This window comes from Toxotes jaculatrix, chromosome 24 (assembly GCF_017976425.1).
Source record: "Toxotes jaculatrix isolate fToxJac2 chromosome 24, fToxJac2.pri, whole genome shotgun sequence".
NCBI classification, from domain to species: Eukaryota; Metazoa; Chordata; class Actinopteri; family Toxotidae; genus Toxotes; species Toxotes jaculatrix.
Genome location: NC_054417.1, coordinates 10,708,596 through 10,732,941, shown reverse-complemented (window position 1 = coordinate 10,732,941; position 24,346 = coordinate 10,708,596). Strand labels below are relative to the sequence as shown.

The following is a 24,346-nucleotide window of genomic DNA, read 5'->3' as shown; positions in this document are numbered from 1 at the left end:
AGGCCTTCGCCCCTCAGCCGCCGCCACCGCCGCCGTCGCCACACGACAAACCGGGGTGAGTCTGCACGATTTCTACTTGTTGCTCTCAGGGAACAATGATTTGAAAATCATCAGTCCGATCAGAGTCAGCGTTGAGCTGTTTGCCATTTGCTACCCATCAACCAATGCTGTTGTAAACTGAGAGGGGAAAAAAAAAACTTCACTGTTTACGAGATGTAGTGGAAATACAAGCTTTCTCACAGTCCGCTGTCATGATCCTCGAGCGGAAATGCCAACGTTCTCAGGAACAAAGACAAACAGCCCCACGTCCACAGCTTGACGGCTGAGCATGTTTGTGTTTAACTTTAATTGGTGTTCAAAAGATAAAGTGATTTTTCAAATGATATATATAATACAAGTAACAGGCTTGGAATTCTGAATGATGATATTGAAGGAGGGACTGCACCAGAATGTAGCATATGGCAGGGCCATGATCCTCCACTCTACATCTCTACATGATTTTTTTTTTTTATCTGTAGCAGACCAGTGCAGATTGGCCTGTGACAGTGCATTACAATGGAAATGACGACACAATGACTTATAATAACACCTCTCCCCCGCCTCTCTCATTTGACTGGAAATGGGGTCACTGGCCATTACCACGGATAATAAATTACACTCTCATCCTGAAACAGAACATCAGGTTAAATATTATACCAGGCAAGCTAACAGCACTCTGTCGGTGGGTGTGTGTGTGTGTGTGTGTGTGTGTTGACACCGGCCAGGCATTGACTAATGGAGCTGATAATGAAACTTCTCCTTTAATTAAAAGGTCCCACGTTGAGCAGTGCGCTGTAGTGACTCGCTGGACACACACACACACACACAGGTGTGCGCATAAACACAAAAGCATGCGGCCTCAAGCACACACACACACACACACATTCACACACATATATCCAGTGTGAGATAATGGCAGACTGAGCAATGAAGCATGAATGAAATAGAATCATGTAACAAACAATCTCATCTAAAGCAGGTAATCCATCCCCATCTGTGTATGTGTGTGTGTGTGTGTGTGTGTGTGTGTGTGTGTGCGTGTTGCACTGTTTTCCCATGATGCTCCATCTTGATTTGCTTCTTTCTGCATTAATGCCTGTGAGAGTGCTGTGTTATTCTGGGTACATGTGTATGCTCAATGAATGTATTTACATATGTTGTGTGTGTGTGTGTGTGTATGCGCTTGTGTGTGTATATGTGTGTGTGTGTGTGTGTGTGTGTGTGGTCTCTGTGTGCAGGGCTGTTTCTGGCCATTTTATCGTGCCCTGAGCCAGAAAAGCACCTCCACCCTGAGGAGGGCAGCTTTGTTAGAGGAGTGGCAGGTATCAGTGGAAAATCCCTCTGCCCTTTGCTCTTTTACTAAAAAAAAGAAATCCTCTCACTTTTATATTTTCAGGTTGATTTTCTTCCTAAAATCTCATTATCCTCTTACTATAGAGCCACAGTAATCCAGATGAGAGATAAAACTGTTGATACAGTTATTCGCATGGACTTAAAGCTATAAAATTAACAAGCAGCTGCAACTAGTGCAGAGAGTTTGGGTTTAACCTCAGCATCACAGCTTTTGTTCAAGTTATGACGATATGACTTCAATTTCAGATGTTATAGAGTTTTGATCATATTATATAATGTTTGCTTTACTTATATGGAGCTTTTCTAGTCGAATCAACCACTCAAAGGGATTTACACCACAAACCATTCACCCAAACCATTGAGCCACCGCCGCTCCACCTCCTGAGCCAACGTTTTAGTTTAAGTAAATAACCTGGTCATTAATTTCCCAGCATGCAAATAACTGCAGGGTCGCCAAATCAGAGGCAGTCAGCGGTTTCAATTGTTGATAAGACGGCACGTGCGAGTATCAGGTGTAAACTGTAATTTAACAATAAAAAGCAAGGACAGGTGGGACATTGGGACAGATGTCTTGTTTCGGACATAAATAACAAAAAAAATGTCCTCCTCCTCTCTGGCGTCCTCCAGCTGCTGAATCCATAAGCATCTGCCTTGATCCTATGCCTAAAAACGTCAACGTCCATCATTATGTGTATGCTCTCCACTGTCAACATGTCCTTGTGTGTTTGAGTTTGTGAGGATGTGTGCGAATTTGCATATGTACACAATACATGTGTATACATGTGCTGTCGGGCAACGTGAGTGAGTGTGTGAGGGAAGGAAGCAGGAAAGAGAGGCACGATCAATAGTCCATTTAAACTGTTGTTCTGCCTCTGAAACCTGCAGAGGCTTCACTCACACACACACACACACACACACACACATGCAGCAAGTTATGCATGGACACACACAGATTTACTCATAACACACGCACACAGCCACATGCATCTCATTTACTCCAGACTCCAACATTAATAGCTTCATCTAGGTTTGAGAGAGGTGACGGAAAGAAGAGAGGGAGGGGAAATCAAGTGGCGAGGTGGGAAAGAGAAGGATGGAGGGAGGTAAGGAAGTGAAATTCCTGGAGGAGAAAAGAAAAAGAAGACCGGGGACAGGCAATGATTGGAGAAAATGCAAAAAAAAAAAAAAAAAAAAGAGAAAAACACAGCTAGAGGGAGAAATAAAAACTGAAAGACAGAGAGAGGAACTGAAAGCCAGAGAGCTAAATAGTTAAGAAGCAGGGAAGGACAGAAAGCTGGAGGACACGAAGTGAAAGACAGAAAAGAAGATGGAGAATCTGTCTCACACAGGTTTCCATGACCAAAGGCAGGGCCAGACAAATATCTGTGTGACAGCAGACAGTCAGTTTGTCAAAGAGGAAAACAGCTTTGAAAGAACCGGTGTGTGGGATTTAGGGTGATGTATTGTCAGAACTGGAATATAACATTCATCATATTCATCTGCATGGAGAGCAGGTCCCCTTTCATGGAGGCCGCCATGTTTGTACAGTGGCTCAGAATGGACATACCGAAGACGGGCTCTACAGAAGGTGTTTTGCGTTTTACCATTATCTCGCCTACACACTTGGCAAAGGGAGGGGTGAAGGGAGGGGGAGGCAGCTGCAATCTGCAATCTTGGTTGGGGATGTGGTCACATGACATGACATACACCACAACAACAACAACAACAACAACAACAAGTGTCTGTGCTGACTAAACAAAGCACAGACAAACTGCCACCACTTTCATCCACTAAATAAGATTCAAGAGTCAGTGTTTGTGTTGACAGAATTCGGTGGACAACAGGTTGTAAATATAAGCTCGCAGCACATTGACTAACACCTTTAGATTCAATCCTCGTCTCGATCAAAAGATGCGCTCATACGTCTCAGAGAACGGCGAAGGCCCCGCCTGCCTTTCATGTTTAAATCTCAAAAACAATGACTTCAAAAGAGCGAGAGACTTCAAGACTGTGTAAGTGGCTTTGGAAACACTATGACTATAATAATAATAGTACAGTGATAATTCCAATAAAGTTTATTCAAACAAGATAAGCCAACAATTCAGACAGAAAGGCGGCAAAACGTTGTGCAATGCTACTATCAATGGAAAGTAAGGAGGGAAAAAAAAAAGCACACATTCATTCAAAGTAAAAGTTTCAGCCACATGTTCAATATTACTCCAGTGATATTAAAACAAGCTCCCCACAGTTTGTAATGGATAGTATGACAGCAGCCATGAGCAGAAACGAGAACTGGAACTGCTCAAACTGTAAACGGTCAACGGAAAGGCAACCGATCGTATGACAGCCAGACTGTAAATCATTTAGGCCATTAAATCCAGCATTGCAACACTATCTAAAATATTTCTTATTAAATGTATGTACCAGTCAAATCAAATCTCTCCTGCCTGATATAAATTTAAACTTAGGTGGTTTATTAGAGAAAAGATGTGAACAGAGGTAAACAGGTTCAGTAAATGAGAGTCCCTTCAAACAGGACTCTAACCTGCCGACTTAAAGATGCTGAGGACCCGGGACAGCTCCCGGATCAGCACTCTGGACAGCGCCCGAGACACTCACACTGCATAAAAGAGCTAATGTGGTTCAAACTTCAGATAAAGTTTCTTCTTTCTTTCATTTTTCTGAAAGAACAACAGCAACATTTTTGACAGAAACTGTGAAGCGCCCCCCCCCCCCCCCCCCCCCCCTTTTTTTATAACATGTTCAATTTATCAAGAAAATAGTTAATATAATAATAATCTTCATTTGCAGCCCCTGATCGGGCAAAATCCAGCCAGGAGGATGCCCGAATTGCTAATATGAGGGAAGGGTTTATCAAACAATTTCTTCAGACACCTACTGGGCTTCATACTTTTCAGTAAAAAAAAAAAAAAAAAAAAAAACTTAATTGATCTCCAAGTATACCATACCATGGTCTCCAGAGAGAAACATTTGAACTGCTCCTGCTGAGAAGGAAGTTACAACAGCAACAAAACCTGCAGTTAACTAGACGCCCTAGACAGCAGGAGGCAGTCATCCAGACCTGCGGCACATCTAACGTGCGCCAAACCTCAGCACTTGACAAAAAGTTGACAAAATAAAGGAAAAACGGATTGTGGATTGCGAAGCCGTGTTTGCACCCACAACACAAGCGGCAGCATAAAAGCAGCTGTCCAACTATTAGCGTCTGGTGAAACTAGGTGGGAAGGAGGGAGTTTGATCCGACACGGGGGTGTACGTTCAAACATCATCAGTTTCCCGGGTAATGATGGCGAGAGAAGCTGGAAGGTTGTTTTGATCAGTCATGGAAGCCAGCTGGAGCCTGTCAGCAGAACGGAGCTCAGAGAAACTACAGGGGCCTGAGAAGCCATTTTTTTAAAAATAAAGATCAGGGGGAGGAAAATTCAAACCTTAAGCCTTGACTCAGTTCAGACATGACAGTCAGGAAATATGCAGATTTTGATGAAACATAAATAACAGGTGATTTACAGTACTGTAAAGAAGTGCATGGACTGGTCAAGTGTTAATAGCTAGTAAGAAAACTCTCACGCAAAAGTGGATGAAATCAGAAACTCCCAGGGTCGAGGACCGGACTGATGTTATTCATGAAACTAATGTTTACAGTAAGACTGGAAAAAAATTCATTTGATGACTGCTGGAAACCTTTGGTTGAATATTTTTTTGCCTTTTAGATCAGACTTTAGTTAGCTTAACAGGATGGAGCTATAAGTTCTGAATAAAAACTTAAAAAAAAACAAAAAACAATATTGCACCAATACCAAAAATACTCTAAGTCAAAGTCTTTTTTTTTTTTGGTTCACACTGTCTCTGAGGAAGGGTATAAAATCTTCCCAGCTCTGTGTTGCCGGAGGGAAAAAAGCTCCAAATAAATAAAATAATTAAAGTTTTAACACTTCAGCAGTGCAGGAGTCAGTTTTGTCTTCCTTAATGGCTTTTGCTTTCAAAGTGGAAAAGGACACAAAGAGCACTCTCCTCAGGAAGTGAATACAAATCCATAAATACATTTGCAACTTGACTCATTATGTTCCATTTACATTTTAGGCATTCAGCAGATGCTCATGCGGAGGGAGGCTCACCGAAAGTGCAACAGTAAAAGAAGTTTAAGACTTCAGCTCATCAAAATTGCAAACAGCCAAATAATGAGTTCAGAAGGGGAAAAAAAAAAACCAATGTCCCTGAAATAATCATGTATTATTAGCAAAGCAAGTAGCCAGATAAGAATTAGTGCTGTAGACAAAGGAAGGACACAGCAAAAGCATGACTCTCTGAATATTTTTTAGACAGGAACAAGGGCTTTGGAGACATGGACATCAGCGGTGGTCTCTCAGCTGCACAGTTAGCAGACCTGAGTGTAACCACTCCAGGAAATGTAATTACTATGTGAGCCACTGCAGCATTCGCATTTAAGCTTCCATGTTGAACCCCAGCTGGGGTTGAAGAAATTAGGTCCCCAGAGAGGACACACACAGCCCCACAATGAAAGTATCAGACCATGGCCTCGTTATTGTCTGGTCTGTTCCCGTGTGTGTTCACCTGTTGGCTAAAATACATCCAATCACGATCCAGTGATCACAACTACAGTAAAGTTAGGCAAGTTTAATTTGCTCAAGATGGATAATAATCCTAACTGCAGAACCGCCCCCCCCCCCCCCCCCCCCCTCCCCCCCAGAGATCTGGAGCCACCGAACCACACCAGCCCCTCTCTGATATCCCCGCCTCCTCATTCACCTGCCTGCCCCACCTGCTCACAGACTTCGAATTAAACTCCTAGTTATAAATTCCCGTGAACTCGGGTCCTACCTTGAACGTTGCTACACATTTTCCCATTTACAGACAAGTTTTTCCAACAAAAGAAAAAAAAAATTAAGAGAAAGCATCACTCATCCAGCAATCTAGTTTCACAACAGTGCCACAACATTTATTTTTCTTCTTCTTTATCTGATTATCATTAAGCCGAAGGGAAGTTGAAGTTGCGTTACACTGAAAATGAAACTATAAATCTCCATATATTAGCTGTAATTTCTCCCACAGCTAATGTAATCCTCTTCTGCTCTGCAAATGAATTTGACATCACACAAAGGGTGATGCTTTTTTTCATCTCTCAGCCTGCACAAGGCTGCTGTGATACACTTGATTTATAATCTTACAGCTATAAATCTTCGTAATTATAAAGAGCTCATCCGCTGGTATTTTACACTCAGGCACGCCGTTGTTAAGTCTTCTCTATAGTGTCTGTATATATTATGCTGTGAGTTGTGTGTTTACGGTTCAGGTGTTCAGCATGGCAGCCTTTCCGTAGCACGACTTTATTCTCAGCGGAGGAGCCAAGATCACATTCTAATGAAATGATAATTAACTGAGCCTGACGCTAAATGTCATTTATATGTCACACGTCTGCCTGGAGATTATGCAGAAGCTGTACTTATCATCCTGAAACGTATTTCTAATATACTGACGCTGAGCGTGATAGATGGATAGATTCATAGTAACTGATCTGATCCATCACGGAGGCCAAGTCTCAACAGGCCTGTGTCTCCGTCCTAATGGAGCTTGGTGGATGTGTAAGCAAAGAAGCCACCGCGAGGGCAAACAAGTGATCCGTCTCCGTCATCGGCGCGGCCTGGCACGACGGCACATGTTTGCCGCTGTTTTGGCACCGAGCGCCTAGCAACGGTCACGGCCATTAGCCACGGAAGGAATCTGTGACCAAATGCAATCAGATCAGGTCATTACTGAGAGGATGAGACGGAGAAGAAGTGACGGAGAGAGGGAGGATAGATAGTTGGTGGAAGAGGTGGAGGCAGTAGAGAGAGAGAGAGAGAGAAGAAGAGGAGTGGAGGCAGAAGAGAGAAGGAAGGGAAGACTAAATGACACAGGAAAAGAAAAAGGAAGAGAGGAAGCCAGAAGGAGAAGTGACAGCAGGAGAGAGAGAGAGAGAGAGAGAGAGTGAGAGAGAAAAGATGATTGGAAAGTGAGAGGCATGGATGACAAGCTTATGTCAGCCTCAATGTCAATTAGCACCATACACACTTTGGAAAGCAAATACACACTGAGAGTAAAACTAATGTCAGCGTCAGTTTCTGTTAGAGCCACACACAGCTATGCCTACCTCACACAGTGATGCCCCCCCCCCCCCCCCACCAAAAAAAAAACACACACACATATACTGGCAGTGTGCACACAAAGACACACACTTCCATATGCTGTAATTTTGCTAGAATGTGGTGGCCACAGACAGATCATCAGCCTGAGAGAAGCCACAGATGTAGGCTACTCCAGCCTTTTCCCTTCTGCTGGAGAGGCACAGATGGGCCAAAATACTGCTATACAGTTTGTGTGTGTCAGCGTGTGTGTGTGTGTGTGTGGGTGTGTGTGTGTCTGCAGCTGCCCAGGAAAAAAAAATACATTTACAAGCTCCAAAATGTAGAGCTGATAAACATCCCTGCAGCCAGGGAGGAGGAGATAGACAAAGGGAGGATGAGAACAGAAGAACATGAAATTGGGGAAAGAACGAAGTGACGGCAAAGATATGGCAATAAAAAAAAAAAAAGGGGGGGGGGGGGGGGCAAGGAAATGTACTACACTTCAGACAGAAACACTTCTGACTTTTACCCTCCTTTATTAAAACATGTCCACCAACTGCCAATCACGGCGCTACACACCCACACTGTTTTTAATAAGAGCAAAAATTGAAAGTCCAGGCGTTTTTTTTCGTTCCGCGGGGGACTCACAGGATTTGTTACAGGAAAAGTGCTGGAAAATATAAACTTATTAGATTGCAGTCCATCTTCTCAGGTGGCGAAAAAAAATATGACAGGAAGCTGTTAAGTTACAAAAAAACGCTAATTATTCCGACCGAGGACGGTCTCTCCCATCAAAGATGGGGGAAGTTTTCCTCCTCACTTATTTAGAGTGCTTTTCAAGAGCAGTAACCAGAAGGTATACTACAGTAATACTACTGAATAAAACAGTGGTGTTGTTTATTGTATATATCTTAATAATTACTGTCTTGGTCGGAGTATTTTTGATGGCATTTTACTGAATCCGAACCTCGTAATTAATCTGATATTTGAATCCAAATCCTTCTGAATCTCTTAACAAATCTAATTAGTTTTAGCGTCGACACATTTACAGGCAACTAAATTTCAAAATAACTAGAACTCAAAGATCTGTAATCAGCTTTTGTTGCCAAAGAAGGCAGAAAAAGGTTTGAGTGGCAGCCTAATTCATGTTTCCCAATTTGAACAGAGTCGGCAAAGCGTTGGTCAGCAGTGCTTTCAGGCAGAAGCTGATACCTAAATGTTTCTTCTGTCTTTCTAACTGAAAAAGTGGAGATGAAAGGCTTAATAAAAGAGATTTGTTCGCAGTGGAGCTTAGTGAATCTGGGTATTTTATCAAACTGTGCCAGAATTCACAATGCAACCGGTTATCTGAACCCAGTCCAATGTCTGACTTCACTAAGTAGATTACTAACCACACAGAGATTTTGTATTTCTAACATTTCTTCTGCAACAAATGTGCCAAATGCCTAAGTAGCTGTTTGTGTTTGCTTTTTTTTTTTTTTTTTTGGACAGGTAAGCTGTCAACCCCAAGATCAGGATACATATGTGGCATTAGATCAGGACTAATTCAGCCCTAATGCATGAAAAAGACCACGAGTCACAAATTTAGCCAGAGCAAAGCAGAGAAGCCCACCGCCAGCTTTCCACAGACAGGAGACAGTGACACAACATTCATTTAGACTACAAAGTACACAGCACTCCCCAACGTTTGGATTCAGTCTGGGCAGAAAAAAAAGAGAGATTAGAGAGAAGAGATGAAAAGAGAATAAACACGAGACACAAGGCAGCAAAAGAACAGGACAACACAATTGGGGACAGGATAAACAGACGGAGGGGAGATGGGAATGAGAAACAGGAAAGAGCCAGGAAATGTTCTACGCCTCAGAGAGGGAAAGGGAGAGAAAGGGAAGAGAAAAGAGAAAGAAAAAAGACATTCCATTAAGAGGAAGATGGTAACAAATGAGCACAACACAAGGAAAATAAAAAAAAACAAAGGGAAAGTGTGAGAAAGAAGAGGAAAGACTCATTTTCCTTGGCTGGTAAAACCCTGTTATACAGTGCATCCACACCCCCACTGATGGAAGAGTATGTTGCTGTGTGAGTGTGTGTGAAAAACAGCAGAAGTGTGTGGGAAAAGGTGCAACTGTGTCACAACAAAGTGTGTGTGTGTGTGTGTGTGTGTGTCACCTGCAGCCAAAAAGGGTTGGGGCAGAAAATGTGACTCTGGAGCAGCTATATTTGATTTAGCTGCTTTTTTTTTTTCTGTGGAAATGTTGATGTCAACAAACACACACACGTACGCACGCGCACACACACACACACACACACACAGCATTGGGAATCTAAAGATGCTGACAGACAAAAGTACCTGAAGCCATTACACCTGCTTAGCTGTATATAAATGTCATTTCTAGGAGCCACGTGTACGGACTGCAGGCCACAAAATGCTGTTTCATTCCCGGCAAAACAATTAAACCGAGCGAAGACGAACAAATCACCTCGACACAAACTGAGTGCTGCTGCTGCTTATTCATCAGTGTGTGAACAAACACAGGGAACGAACAGTGAGAGCGTGTTGTCCGAAGAAAAGTGGGTTCCAGTTATTCTCAATCCTTTCTGTACCAGCCTCCTTCTGTAGACTCTTAGGCTGTCATAAGTTAGTTACAGGTGTGAAAATATATCAAAAACACAGTCAGAAGATGTCAACACAACTTGCACCTCTTAAAACATGTCATTTTGGGGTTAAATATGTGAAAGCTGTAGTTTAAATGTGATTTCCTGTTCACCATTACAGGGGCAATCATTTTCTTTTATGCTGTTTTCAAACTCAGGCAGAGAAATGCTGCTCAATCCATTAAGCCATTTAAGCCTTTTTCTGCTGCCCCATCATTTGCTTACTGTATGTGTGTGCGTGTGTGTGTGTGTCTGTGTGTGCTCCACATGACGCAGCTCCCACCTGTTCCAGATTAACCCAGTGTGCTCCTTTGCCAGGTAAGGATTAACCTCGCTACAAACGCAGATTAAGCACACACACACACGCAGACGCAGGAAGCGCTCAGGCAGGAAAAAGTCTCTCTCTCTCTCACACACACACACACACACACACACACATACACACATACACACAGTAAAGAGAGACACGGGATAGAAAAGGTGCAGTAGAAAGATACACAGAAAAAAAGTGAGGCAAATAAGGCCACACACACACACGGTGTCATGATAATTCCTATTGACAGATTACAGAAGCCGACTCTGCCATGATATATTTTCTACGTCCCACTGCGTCCCTCCCCCATCTCCCATCTCTTTCTCATACCAATTTATGTCTTCATAAAAGCAGACCTTCTTGTAATTACTGTTTCTCTAAAGAAAACTAATCTTTCCTCCTGCTGTCTTTTATTAGACAGGAAGCCTTGGAGGGCTTTTCTCCGCTCTGTCTCTTTCTCCGTCGAGTGATTTCAAACCCTAAACAGAAGCATTGCATTCGCAGGGTCTGAAAGGCAAAACTGTGCCGCTGTCGACCAATAAATGTCACCTTTTCGGGCGTTTGCGCACACAAAAAGAACCCCCCCCCCCGTTTCCCTCATCAGCCTGAAGCCTACGCTCCAATGCATTTGGAACGCCCTCGGGTCACGCCCGTTACCTCTGCCCATCAGGACCGCGTCAGCTATCAGTTCAAATCCAAGATCTGAAACCTGAAGTTCTCTCAATCAGCCTTTCCGACTATTCACCGTTTCAATCTTGCTCAAATTTCTCGCCCCTCCGTTCGTTTTCATCATCCAAGAGTGGCTCTCTCTATTTTCTCATCCCTTGTAATTGGAAAATTGTTCAGATCTGCATTGAATGGGGATTACTGGTACTGGCATCAGATTTCAGGCCTGTATCAAAAGCCAAAAAAAAAACAAAAAAAAAACAGAAAAAAGAAGATATTATATCAGAAAATTGCCCAAATCCAAAAACTGATACCAGTAATCTGTAACAGAGCAGAGCAAAGTGACTTGTTTGCGTGCGTTTGTGCTTATGCTGTAGAAGCATTTTCATTAAGTTACACATAAGAGCCTGTGTGTGGTATGAAAAACCCACAATCCCCTGTGCACAGCTCCGCACAGACCTGTTTAGACATGCAAAATGCACAGGCATAACCTCAAGCTTAATGGAGAGTGCCGGCCTAATTGAGTCCATCTCCGGTGGCTGGCAATAACTTTCTATTGACCTTCAGTTCTTCTTCACCAACTTTTGTTTTATCTACTGCCTGAGCAGAAATTTTTAATGGACTTTCAGAAATACCTCCCAAATGCTTCCTCTCTGTAAAAGGAGTCTCTTATATCAAACTCATGCATAGCTGCATAAAGAAAAAAAAAAACACATCAAATATGGATGCGAATACACGCAAATATAACATCGCCCGAGCCAGGTGCTCAGACACCACATCCAGAACCCGAGAGGAAGTGCAGAGGCAAAAAAGGGGAAGCGAGGGAGATCTCGTTTCAGAAGAACGGCATTTTGGGAAATGCACTTATTCTCTTTGTAGGAGAAAGTTAGATGAGAAGATCGATAAGACTCTCATGTCTGTGTGTTTAAAATATGAAGGAGTAAATCGGCTTAGGTTCACATAAAAGCCTAGAAAGCAGAAGAAAAAGAAATCTAGCCTGGCTCTCTCCCAAGGCCAAACAGCTCCAGCATGTAGCTCCCTGTAAAACAACTGATTATTTTTACATTTCACTTCATGTATAGACACCGAGCTTTATCATCGCTGGTAGGCAGATTTTTTTTTTGGACTGGATAGCTGTTGCCGCCTTTATGCTAAGCTCTGTGGAGCCCGTCGCTATCTAACTCCATAAATATTCATATTTCAAAAAAACCCAAAGTATTTCTTTATAACCATTATCACATAATACCAATAATGATCTGTGAAATGCTAAAATGTAGGACAGTAAAGAAGAGTCACACAGTCGGGAAACTGTGTCAGTTATGTCACTTTCAGTTTGCTAACGTTAGCTAACACCAGCCACCACAAGCTACAGGTCATCTCAGACCAGGAGAGAAATAAAACGGAGTGAGAGAGTCTTTACTAACTCCACTGTCCATTTGAAAGAGGACAATTGTGGCTCTTTTTATTCAAGCAGCCTCATTTTAAACTGGTTGAAACCTATAAAACGGCACAATTATAAATGTAGAACAAACTAACCCAGTTACAGTCTGTCAACCAGCGCTAACAATAAACCCGCCTGTTTAAAAGCCTCCTCCCGTTTGTATGTATCAGTGAGAACAATTGTAATGTAATTTCTGAAACAACTGCTATGTCTTTAAATTGACTAGAAGAAGTGACAGGTGCAATTTGATTTGTGTGGTTTTTTTTTTCTCCCAAGAATAAAAGCACAGCTGCTAAATTATAACTAAACAGCTTGATATTGGGGGGGGGGGGGGGCTTGTCTCTCAGCCAGTCCAGATATAAAGTCCAGACTGTGTTGAATGTATGTCAAAGGCGGGCAAAGGTAAATAAAACAAAGGAACATCTCACACTACTGATAAATATATCACATCATACAACATCTGCACAACCACAGGAAATTAGATTATTTGTCCAATTAAAATACCCCAAAAACTGCCTTTTGATTTGGTATCTGATCAATGAGCTGAAAAACATGTGAGCACACGCTGGTCTTTTATCAGGCTTAACTCCTGTAGACTCCTCTTCTGTTGTAAACCAGCATAAGCTGCCACATTTTACACTATCAGCTGCTCGAGCTTTGCAGCATTGGACTACATACAAACACAAACACAAACACACACACACAAATAGGAGGAAATGTTTGATGTTATTTTCGAGGGATTTCGGGGTTTTCAGCTCCACTGCAGTCGGTAGGAGCTGCCGGATAAACACCACCACTACTTTTCACCCTGAAACACTGGGCACACTTCAGCAGTGAGTGGCATTGAGTGCTGAAGGGTGAATATATCTTTGATTTGAAGGGAGAAACATTTACTGGTTTAGACTGTGCTGCACTAAAATAGTAGCATAGTACGCCTCTTTTTTTTTTTTGTTTTTGTCAGTACTATGTGGATAGGAGCCCTAATAACTGCTGCCACTGACTGTTTAATTCTCTGCTGACTGCTCTGAGGCTGTGTACGAAGATAAGCATAAATATCAGCTAACTTTGTCAAATTTATGTGTGCATTGCAAATTGCCATCAGTGCTGCGTTTGCATTAGTGCGGCTGCAAGTAGGGTAAAAGTTGCACTAACCTCTTGAATTTCAGCCAAGCGCACGCGGCATGTATAGACGTGAGGGTGCTACCAGGCAGCGGGGGGGTGCCGTCAACACAAGCAACGACGAGCAGTGTTTGACCAGTTAAAGCTGAAAACAGACACCAATTAGAAGGATCCTGAAGTAGAAGAGATATCTCTCCTTATATCTCAGAGCAGGGTTCTGTCCCAATAAAGGATCTGATTTCAGTGGCTGTCTCCCGTTGACAAAGGCTGGGACTTGTCAAGCAGAAAGTGGGGGGGGGGACGCCTGTTTTGTTTGCACATGTGCACCGTGGCTAATCCTGGGATCTGTGACGGGTGAGTGGCTATAGCTAGCTACAGACAAGTGGGCCTGTCAATCTACCCTTGACTCAGCTTCCACTGCTCTAAGATCTGTTATGATATTGACATACTCAGACATGGAGTCTTAATAACGCCTTTAGAAAAAGAACAATTAAGCGTGTAACATAATACTCAAGCCTTTACATTCTGTTCTGCTTGTTAGGTATCACATCAATACGTTTTTCTTTCTGTTAACCAAGGCGTAGGGTTCTCTGAGTAAGATCTGCAGGAAATTTGAGACAACATATTGAGGCAGGAGGACACAAGACTCTCTTGGACAGGCACTATTTTTCCTCTGTACTGTCCATTTGATATGTTTACTGCTGGTTCAAAGGCGGGAAGGAGCGCAGGAAGGTGAAGAAGTCCAGGCAGAGAGCAGCAAGATGCAGGAGAGAAGGCAGGAAGCACAAAACCAGGAGACAGGACAAGCACCAAACAAGATTTGATGCTACTACTGTCATGATAAGGTATGTTTCAGTCTGGTCCATCTTTCTCATTGGTTTAGTGAACAGCTGAATCAAAATGTTCATACTGTCACCAGGCAAACTGCAATTTTAGTCCTCTTAGTGATAAAATGAACGCAGGTACAGACACACAAACATATAGACACATAGTATTTATCATCTCTTAGTAATGGGGGAGGGGGGGGGGTGTTCCAGGGGGTGTAGCTGGTTATTTGGCTCAGTTTCTATTGTCTTTGCCTCCGTTTTACTGGAGCAGTAAATCAGCGTGTTCTATTGTGTGTGAACAAAAAATAAAAGAGTGGAATCACATTATCCTGTCAGACAGACCTAGTCCGCTCAGCTGTAGCTCGGGTGGAGGTCTGATACTGTCCACATGTGGAGACGTTCATTTGGTCCTAGTTTTAATTACCCTTCTCCCCTCAGAGTCCCTGATACCATGCGTGCAGGACATGACAAAAGAAACTGCACCACTGTCCGATTGCACGGACCTGAATGGTTCCCATTGTGTGTTGATGAAAGCTGCAGGTAAACATTATAAGAGGCGATATGTGTGTGTGTGTGTGTGTGTGTGCCGAAGCACAGGAAGTATGTCTTTAATTTGATGACAGAGAAAGTGACCGATGGTAAGCACCCTTTTATAACAAAATAAGCTTCCACAAACAACTCTTATTCAAACACTATCTGGTGTACACACTCGCTCTGAACACTTATCAGGCCTGAAGTGCCCTTGGGGAATGGGAAAGGCTCATGGATATATACTGTGTTAGAGTGTGTGTGTGTGTGTGTGTACAGAGTGTGTATATTTCCAGTTATAATCTGGTGTTCCCCTGTGGTGATTATAGTACAGCTCTTAAATCTTTTGTTGTTGAAGATTCCATTCCACTTAAAACATCTGGCGTTTGCCGGTGTGTACTTGTGTGTTTGCTCGGGGGGGTGGTGTGTGTGGATGTGTGTGTGTGTGTGTGTGTGTGTGTGTCGGGGGGGTTCTGAGCTGAGAACAGATGATGTGAAGGTGCAGCTGCCAGTGATACATCACCCAGCATATGGCTGGTACAGGGTGAGCACACACACTCGATGCAAACATTTGTATAGTGCAGAAACAAACTTCCTCTCATCCTCTCTTACCCTCTGTTGCCTTTTCGCTCATCTCACCTCCCCTCTCTTCTCTAAACTGTCCTCCTTTCCTCAACATATCTCCAAACTTTCTTCCCGTTTCCACTCTCCACCCACGCCCCCCCCATCTCTTGCTAGCCATTCCCCAGAGAGATTAGCCAAAAGACCAATTTGCTTCCTGATTTTCACTTCTCTAGTCCCTAATTGGCTTGAGGGGATCTAAGGGGATTTGTGGAGGGGGGCGGAGCTGAGGAAAAAAACAGACTCCCCTCTCTTCACCAGCTAAACGTGAACACAAAGAACTGACTTAATAAAGCCTCAAATCTGTAACTGCAGCATGACGCCCCGTCACCGCATTACTGGCTTTGTTTACACTTTGCTTTATTGGATTTAAGACTTCTGGCTTCAGTGGAAGTGAAAGAGCCAAAGAAGTTATGTTTTTAACCCACTCCTATGAAATCTGGGGCACAGATACTTTGGCCAGGGAACAATTGATTGGATTTCAGTGGTGGACTTGAACCTAAATATGTTTGGAGGGTCAGGAAATCAATTCAACTTAAACTTTAAGTGAAAGGAATACAAGTCAAAGCCAACCACTGTCTCTGGGTGGAACAGAAAGGTCTCTGCTTGTCTTCCGGGGACTGTAGCGGAGGATAAAAGCACTTTAATGATATTTACCAGCTTTAAATAAAAGATCCCAAAGTATGAAGCTACTTTCCATCCCTGATACACCCAGTGCTCTGGAGTTTTTACAATCAATATGTATTATAAAATAGGATAAAACAAAAAATTTCAGACAAGCTGTCTGTGCTTACAATTCCTTTTTTAAAGCACAGAGAAGCCTGTGAGACAGAGATCTCCTGTTCCCTTAATCCTACTTGTGAATATATACCATACCAGAAGTGTCTTTTCATACGCTGGATCAGTTTTATGAGACTCAGAATACAAAAGAGGGACGTCTCTGCTGTGACTACAAGAGATCCCTACTTGCAATTTATGTAACTGCTGTCTTTTTTCATCAATGAACCTGTACAAATACACATGCAATTGTTGTAAAACTCTGCCCCCCCCCCCCCCCCCCGTCAAATTACACATTTTGAAAAGAAGCAAACACAACCTCTGCCCCGTCCTGAAGTCGGGAACTGAAACCGGGAAGAGGCTGACTTCCACAACCCCACAGTGATCCACAGCATGATCCACCGTGAGCTACTCTGAGAAACACAAGCAGAAGCTTTTGAAACCTCGCAGTCCTCTTGATGTGATCCGCACTAGAAAATCTGGGATCAGATATTAGATTCACTGTGTGAAAAGCAGCCTAAAAATATCCGAACGTGAAGTGATTCTGAGCGGCGACAAAGGGCAGTTTTGTACAGTCACACTTTTGTACAGTGACATTAGTATGTAATGTTTATTTCAATTTCATTTTCATGTCTCAGAAGAAAACCTCCACAGCAGGATCTCCTGGACACATTTCTTTACAAACGAAACTCAAAAGCGTTTAAAAGTAAAAGCCTTTGCTTTGCTACTGCAGTTTCGGGCGAGATGCCACCGCAGCAGGCAGACTGCTGACTTCTGCCTAAAACCCACATTAGTCTATTTGGTCTCTCTCTGCTCTGTATATCTACTACTTGCCCCCCCCCCCCCCCGCTCTTGCCATTTTCCCCGCAGAGGTAACAGGAGTTCAGGGAGTAAACAAAACAGTCCCAAAGCTGATTTGCAACAGTCAGTGCGATGGCCAGCACACTGGGGAAGAGAAGAGTGGAATAAAAATAAAAATAAATAAAAATAATAATAAAAACTGTGCTTTGGGAGAAGATTTCTGCCCGCCTCGCTCCTATTGTGGACTTGAGGTGGCTGATTACAGCTGGTCTAGTGGAAATTGATAAATATCATCTTTTGTGGGTGAAGGATGATTTTAAAATCAGACTGTACATACAGTGTGCAGCAAATTTGATGAATGAGGCTCCATCTGTTTCTATTTTTCTTAGGATGACTGATTGTGCCTCATCAGCGGCATTTCTAAAAAAATTTCGCCTCTTCATGCTTTTAAAACCCTCCCTGAGATGGATGAGAGAGCTCAAGACGTGGGATCCCTCTCCATATATTCTCATTTGTGCCGCGCTGTCTAATTTTCATGGCTAAACCTGATTCCCAGCTGCACGGTGCACATTCAAGGAGAGAGAGAGAGAGAGAAAAAAAAAAAAAAAACGGCTCCGAGAACAATCGCTTGCTTGCTTACTTCTTCAAAACCACCTGAAATAAACTTTTGAGAAGCTAAAGTGAACAGCTACCACTTACTAACATCAAACTTCTGACAGCTCATTTCTTTTTACCTCCTCTTCCATCCCGCTATGTGAAGTCTGTTCATTTAGAGGAGGAAGATTTTTGGGGCGATGTCTCTCTCACTGCCATAGCATACCAGTGAGAGTGAATACATTGGTTTAGTATAAGTGGCCCCAGCGGGAGCAAGAGCCAGCCCTTGGGCAGTGTGTCATGCAGTACCTACAGCGCTGAGCTGAACAAGACAAGAACCTCGTCTCTCTGTCCTCCATCTTTGAAGTGCTATTTCAGTTTCTCGGCCTATATTCATCTCTATAAATTTCATTCTGCTTTTTTTTTTCTATGCAATAGCTATGTCAAGAGGCCAGGATGACATTTTGTGGCGCTCCTAATCACATAATGTCGCTCTGAAGGAGCCTGTTTGAGCAGGCAGCGGGTGACTGATAGGCAAGCTCTTGCAGCGCTCGGAAATTACACCGGTGCAATGCCATTTAACTCTGTGAGCAGCATTGTGCTTAGGTAGAGCCACGAATCAATCTTGCGCCGTACCTCCAGCTCTCTGAAATGCCAATGTACACTTTCCTCTGCTTTGGCTAATGGCTGAGAGACTGACTGGCCTGCAGGGCAGACTGCTGTGCTAAGACACTCGCTGACTGACTGACTGACTGACTGCAAGGCGGCGGGGAGAACCAGGTCACTGTGATCTGTCTTTTGTGCGCAGTAGCACTATTGAGAAAGCCACCGCAGACTAGGAAAACGCCGGGAACTCTGAGAGGAAATGAGATTTTCTTTTTTTTTTAAAGTGCAGAGGACTGTCTGCAGGAAAGTTAAGCTGGACAAAAAAAAAAAAAAAAAAACACTTTAAGCTGTTTTTAGTCAATCAAGATAAGTCTGAGACATGTCTCAAGTCAGGTCTCAGCGAGACTAAACTAACTGCAGATGCATATAATACATGTAGTGAACACTGAAGGAATTTAGACAATGGACAGAGTCAAATTCATGCTTGGCCAATAAAGCAGAACATTATGATGTGGCACTGAAGTTGACCTTTGACCTTGCGGACATAAAATGTCATCACACCATCCTTTAATCCTATTAAACATTTGTGTTACTCTTGAGTGACGGCCACAGAGACCTTGACCTTTGACCTTTTGCGCACCAAAGTGTAATCAGCTCATCCTTTGAGCGCGAGGGAGCGTTTCACGCCTCTGGCCATGACTGTCGCCAGCACGGAGGGCATAAAAATTCACACCTGGTTAATGCTACACCTGTTTTCCTCTTCTTCAGTGCTCGAATGAATGCGTTTTCAAAATAAAAACTTTTTTTTTTTTTTAACTTGAAGACTGCCTCTACAGCACTTGAGCCTGTTTTATACCTGAGTTGGGGCATAAATGAAAAGCTGTCATTTGTTGTTGCTTTCTAGGCACAAATGAGCACTTCTGATATGTTGTTTTATTACCCTGGCTGGTCTTAAAAGCACACTCATTATAGTGCTTTCAGAAGAGAGAGAGAGAGAGAGAGAGAGAAGTAAAGCAGCTCCACTTTTCATCCTTTCCTGCCTCCCTGCATCTTCTCTGCTCTCTTTCCTATCAGCTCTCCTTTCTCTCCACTTCCACACACACACCCTCTCCTCTCTCAGCCTCGCTACCTTTCAGTCTTTCGCCAACCTCGCCTCCTTCTCCTCCCCTATGATTTTCCCTCCATCTGTCTCTATTCCGTTCTCTTTCTCTCAGGCTCAGCTGAGAAATACTGTTACAGTGCCTAAAAATACCAGCAGTCCTGCCAAGAGAGGAGAAGACAAAGAGTGCCGCAAGTTACTTCAGTGTGAAATTTCTCCTCCACTTCAACTGTCTACAGTCAACTCTGTCAAGCCCTTTAATGAAACCCATCTCTCTCTGTTGCTCTCTCCAGCCTCCTTGCCCTCTCAGTATATCTTGTTGTTCTCTTTTATTTCTCTTCCTCCATCTTTATTTGTTCCCCACACAACAGGTTTGCCGTGTAGTTAGAGCGACAATAGCAGTCTGCGCTAGCCTCATTAGCAAATACAATGCCTATCTGATAGTTCCTTCACAATAAAAGCCTGTCTTTAAACATAAATTCAAAGTAGGAGATTGAAGCTTAAGCAAAACACAGACCAAATAACTGATTACACCGAGCTCTCTTGCTCTTTTTCACAGTAACACTAATTCTAACTTGGGACTTGCCTGTCACAAACACTTGACAGATGCTGCAAAGGGAGTAGGATCATGCCACAGTTGCTATCCTCATGCAGACCTGCAGTGTCTGCCTAAGATCCAGGGACAGGGATGCTTGGGTAATCTGCGAACCATTTTAACGTCTCCACAATCGACTCACAGCGGACTCCCAGTTATGATTAATTACGATTATTCCAACCTGCTTCCTATAGAACTTGACCTGTTTTAATTTTCCGCAAATAAAAGGTAGAATCTTGAAAGAAGACAGAATAATGGCTTTCTGCTCCAAAGAATTGAGGGGGGGGGGGGGACATTCCACCCTATTCTTTAAATATCATCCTGGTATTTCATACACCTCTTCCTGCTTTGCCGCTCCCCACTCTTTCCTCTCGTGGCTGTCGCTGCCAGCACAAATCACCTGTATTGATGACAGCAGCTGATCAATAGCCTGCTAGTCCTGGTCACGCTTGTCAAGTCAATTTCCCACTAATGAATCCAGTTCCACTGTGATCCTCTTTGATGAACTACCTAAAGTTGTTTTATTGTGCACTTGCAACATCCCTGCTGTACTTTTGGAAAAGGGGCTGCACTGAGAAAATAAAAAGCCATGATGATGCAGCTTGTTCTCCTTAGGCCCTTAGGTTTCATATTTTTTTTTGTTCTTATTTCTGTGGCCAAATGTGGAAAATGTCACATCCCATCAAGATATTTACAGTAAAACAGCAACGGCGTTTGACAGGGCTTTCAGCGATTTTCCAGCAATCTGAAAACATCAATGGTAAATGTCAGGGTTTTTGCTGTCAGCCCCTCAGAATCAAAGAGCGAGTGCGTCTTTCTGGATTAATCATTTTTGAACTGATATTCCACAGACACACACAAGCAGAAATCCATCATTTAGGAGGCAGGGATACCAATTCCTCCACTGACACTGGCTTCAGATGAAGAATACAATGCAGTTGCAGTTGCATTGGATATAAATGTTGAAGCTGATAGTGCAGCAAGAAGGAAAACACTTCTTCATTTATCATTATTATTATTAGAGAAGTGTTTATCAGTGTAAATCAATACATTGTATGTTGCTGAGTATATACTTATAGATTTGTCCCCACACGACACTCTGCATAGGAGGTACCTTCTGCTAATTTTCAATCCCTTGCACAGCGGTGACAGGCGAGCACTCATTCTTCAAGCTGCAACAACATTAAAAACTAATTGAGGAGAGCGGTCCACTCATCCTTTGATGAAGCGAGGAGGGCCGAGCGGACAGGTCACATCACACGCTGAGAATGAACGAGGGAGGAAGCTGTGCAGACTGTGGAGAACTTAACAGAACCTAAGGCTCAAAGAAGGCAGTTAAAAAGGAGAGTTCAACACCACCAAATTCCATTTTTCATTCCATTTTTCTGAGCATCAAACACCTCGAAATGACTCAATTATATTATTAGAATTTGATTCATATCAAGCCATTTACTGAGCCGTATCAGTAAATTCTTTTATGCCATTAACATGAGTTGGGAGATGACAGGAAGTCAGTGATGCACACGCTCTCCGCTGGCTGCTTACCAGGCATGCTCAGCAGGCATTAATGTGTGTACTTGGTGGTTGCAGCCTCTGGAGATTATGTTGCTCTGACGGATGATCGCTGTTTTCCTCAAAATCAATTCCTAACATCCCAGTGAACACGTGACGAAAAGCTGAACTGAGCACGGATAACTTTTTCTAAACTTTTCCATTCAACATTGTGCGTCCAAGTCTAACGCTCTCAGACGAGTCAGTTTGAGAAAGCAACACTTTTCCAGTTCAGGTCTACACCACCGCACAACACCGAGCTGATGTATGCATGCATGCACAACAGGCGGATTTCTGCAACAAGCTCCAGGACCTCTGCATTTCCAGGCTGCACAATTCATCTGAATGAAACATGATCACAATAAAGAACTTCTGTGCCACAATTCACCAGAGGCTGTGGATTTGCTGCTGCATTCTGGTGTACTAATTAGTGCATTTACCCATGGAAACCATCACATGCGCACAATGAGACTATGTTTGTACCAAACGAAAAAAATCCCTAATGCTGTTTCCTTTGGGGGTTTTGCTTCACACTTTTATTACAACTGGAAACCGAAAGGAAAGGATTTCAAAGATTGAGAGTTTTTTTTTTTGATGTGCTTTCACATGACTGTAAGAGAACAAACTGTACGTCAATTATTAAGGGTTTCAGGAGTAGCAGGAATTGGACGTTCTATCCAGGGATAAAGAGAGAAATGACAGAAATGAACCTGCCAGTTGACGAACCTGGACAAAGACCAGAGAGTCTGAAAGCGATCACAGCTTTCATGAATGGAATACAGAGAGAGATTATATATGCAGGTGTCGATGAAGTGTTGAGGTACACACACACTCACAACGTCCCTGTCAGTATTTTTCACTTTGTCTCCCCCTATGTTTCCTCCTACTTGTTCTGTCATACAAACGAAGACAAACACACACTGCAGGGGTGTTTCCCAACGGGAAGCCAGGTATTGAACGCGCTCTTTTTCTATCGCTCCCTCTAATACACACACACACACACACACACACAGAAATACAGAACATCCCAGCATACACACACACACACGCTTTGCAGGGGCAATCTCCATTGGGTAACCTATGATTGAACTCTCCTCCAGCCCTCACCCTCTCTCTCACACCCCTGCCGTGACCTTATAATGATCTTCCACTCTGCACCACACAAACACATGTGCGCACACACAAACACACACACACACACACACGCAGTCTCTCTCTAAATTCCCACACTGGGTCTGTAATGATCTGCCAGGCACTCCATGCTCTGAATCTTTTAACAGTCCACTCCTCCACTCAGTCTCAATGGAGCACTCTGTGTGTGTGTGTCTGTGTGTGTGTGTGTTTTGGGATGCTTGTAGTGACTTTATGTGTGCAACCTCGCCTTTAAACTAATATACTTAACGGCATACGTGCATATATTGTATGCCTGCTGTGCTGTTTTTAAATTAGAGCAATGTAAGTGTATTTTGTTGTGCGTGTTTGTTCTGCAATTTTCTCCTTAACACACACATTGTGGCAGATAAGCTTTTAATCACTGCAGCACGACAGGGGAGTAGTAAAGTTTCACCACTGTGCATTCAGTATTAATTTCAAGGTCTTCTAAAGTTAGCATTCAATAAATATCTTTGTGGCTCTCTGAAGAGCCTGATGGTGATAAAACAGCTCACTGTATGTGATGTGCTCTGATGTTAATTTTAATTCAATTATGTTGAATCTGATTAGTTTTAATAGCTCAATAGCTCAATAGCACAATAAATGAGTGCTCCAACAAAAAGCTAAGTTTTCAGTATCAAATATTAGGTGAGAACACCACTGGGTGGGGGCTAAATTTATATTCTTTATATAAATATAGATCGTATATGTCATAATACAATATTAACTGTGTATCTACAATATATATTGATGTTCTCACATGCTGAAAGTATCATTTCAAAAGCATTTAAGATTTTATTTTGTGTATTATACAGTCTACAGTATGTTTGTCCATATTTGTTTATGCATGGGGATGAGAACAGAGGCGCTGTGTTTCTGCTTGTGGTGACCCGAGTCTGGTGTGCGTTTGTTTGTGTGAGTGTGTGCACCGACAAAGATGCATTAGAGTCATGCTGAGGCAGCCCCGCGAAGTCCCAGGCATTCCCTGGACATCTCTAAGTGGTTTTCTTTGAGAGCCACATCCTGGCAGCGAGACCCCTATTACTGATATAGACACACTGTAATAAGGTAGAGATACACACACACACACACACACTTACTCTCCACTATCTCTACTATCAGCTGCACATAACAAGCAATCTGCACGCCAAGAAAATATCCGTTGCTGTGGTTAAGTTCCAACTCTGGAACAATAAAACACAAGCATAAATATAGTGTGGATGAGTATAAACTGGCAGCAAAGACATGTGTATAAGTTGCAGAGAAGAAATATGATTTTTTAATCTCTTCTTTATCTCCATCACTCTGTTTTTTTTCCCACCATCCCTTCCTCTGTGGAAATGTTTCTACTCAGAGATATTTACCGCCTGATTGACTGACATCAGCCGCCACGTACACACTGCACGGCTAAAACCAGCAACCACAAACACACAAACACACAGGAACAGCATCGTCTTCCTGTCATCTCC

General features: G+C 42.9%; 1 protein-coding gene across 3 annotated transcripts in view; it reads right to left on the bottom strand.

Moving 5' to 3' along the window:
• The window catches only part of dmd (dystrophin), a 198,804-nt gene that overhangs the window by 135,139 nt on the left and 39,319 nt on the right, over positions 1–24,346 (bottom strand). The window lies entirely within an intron of this gene.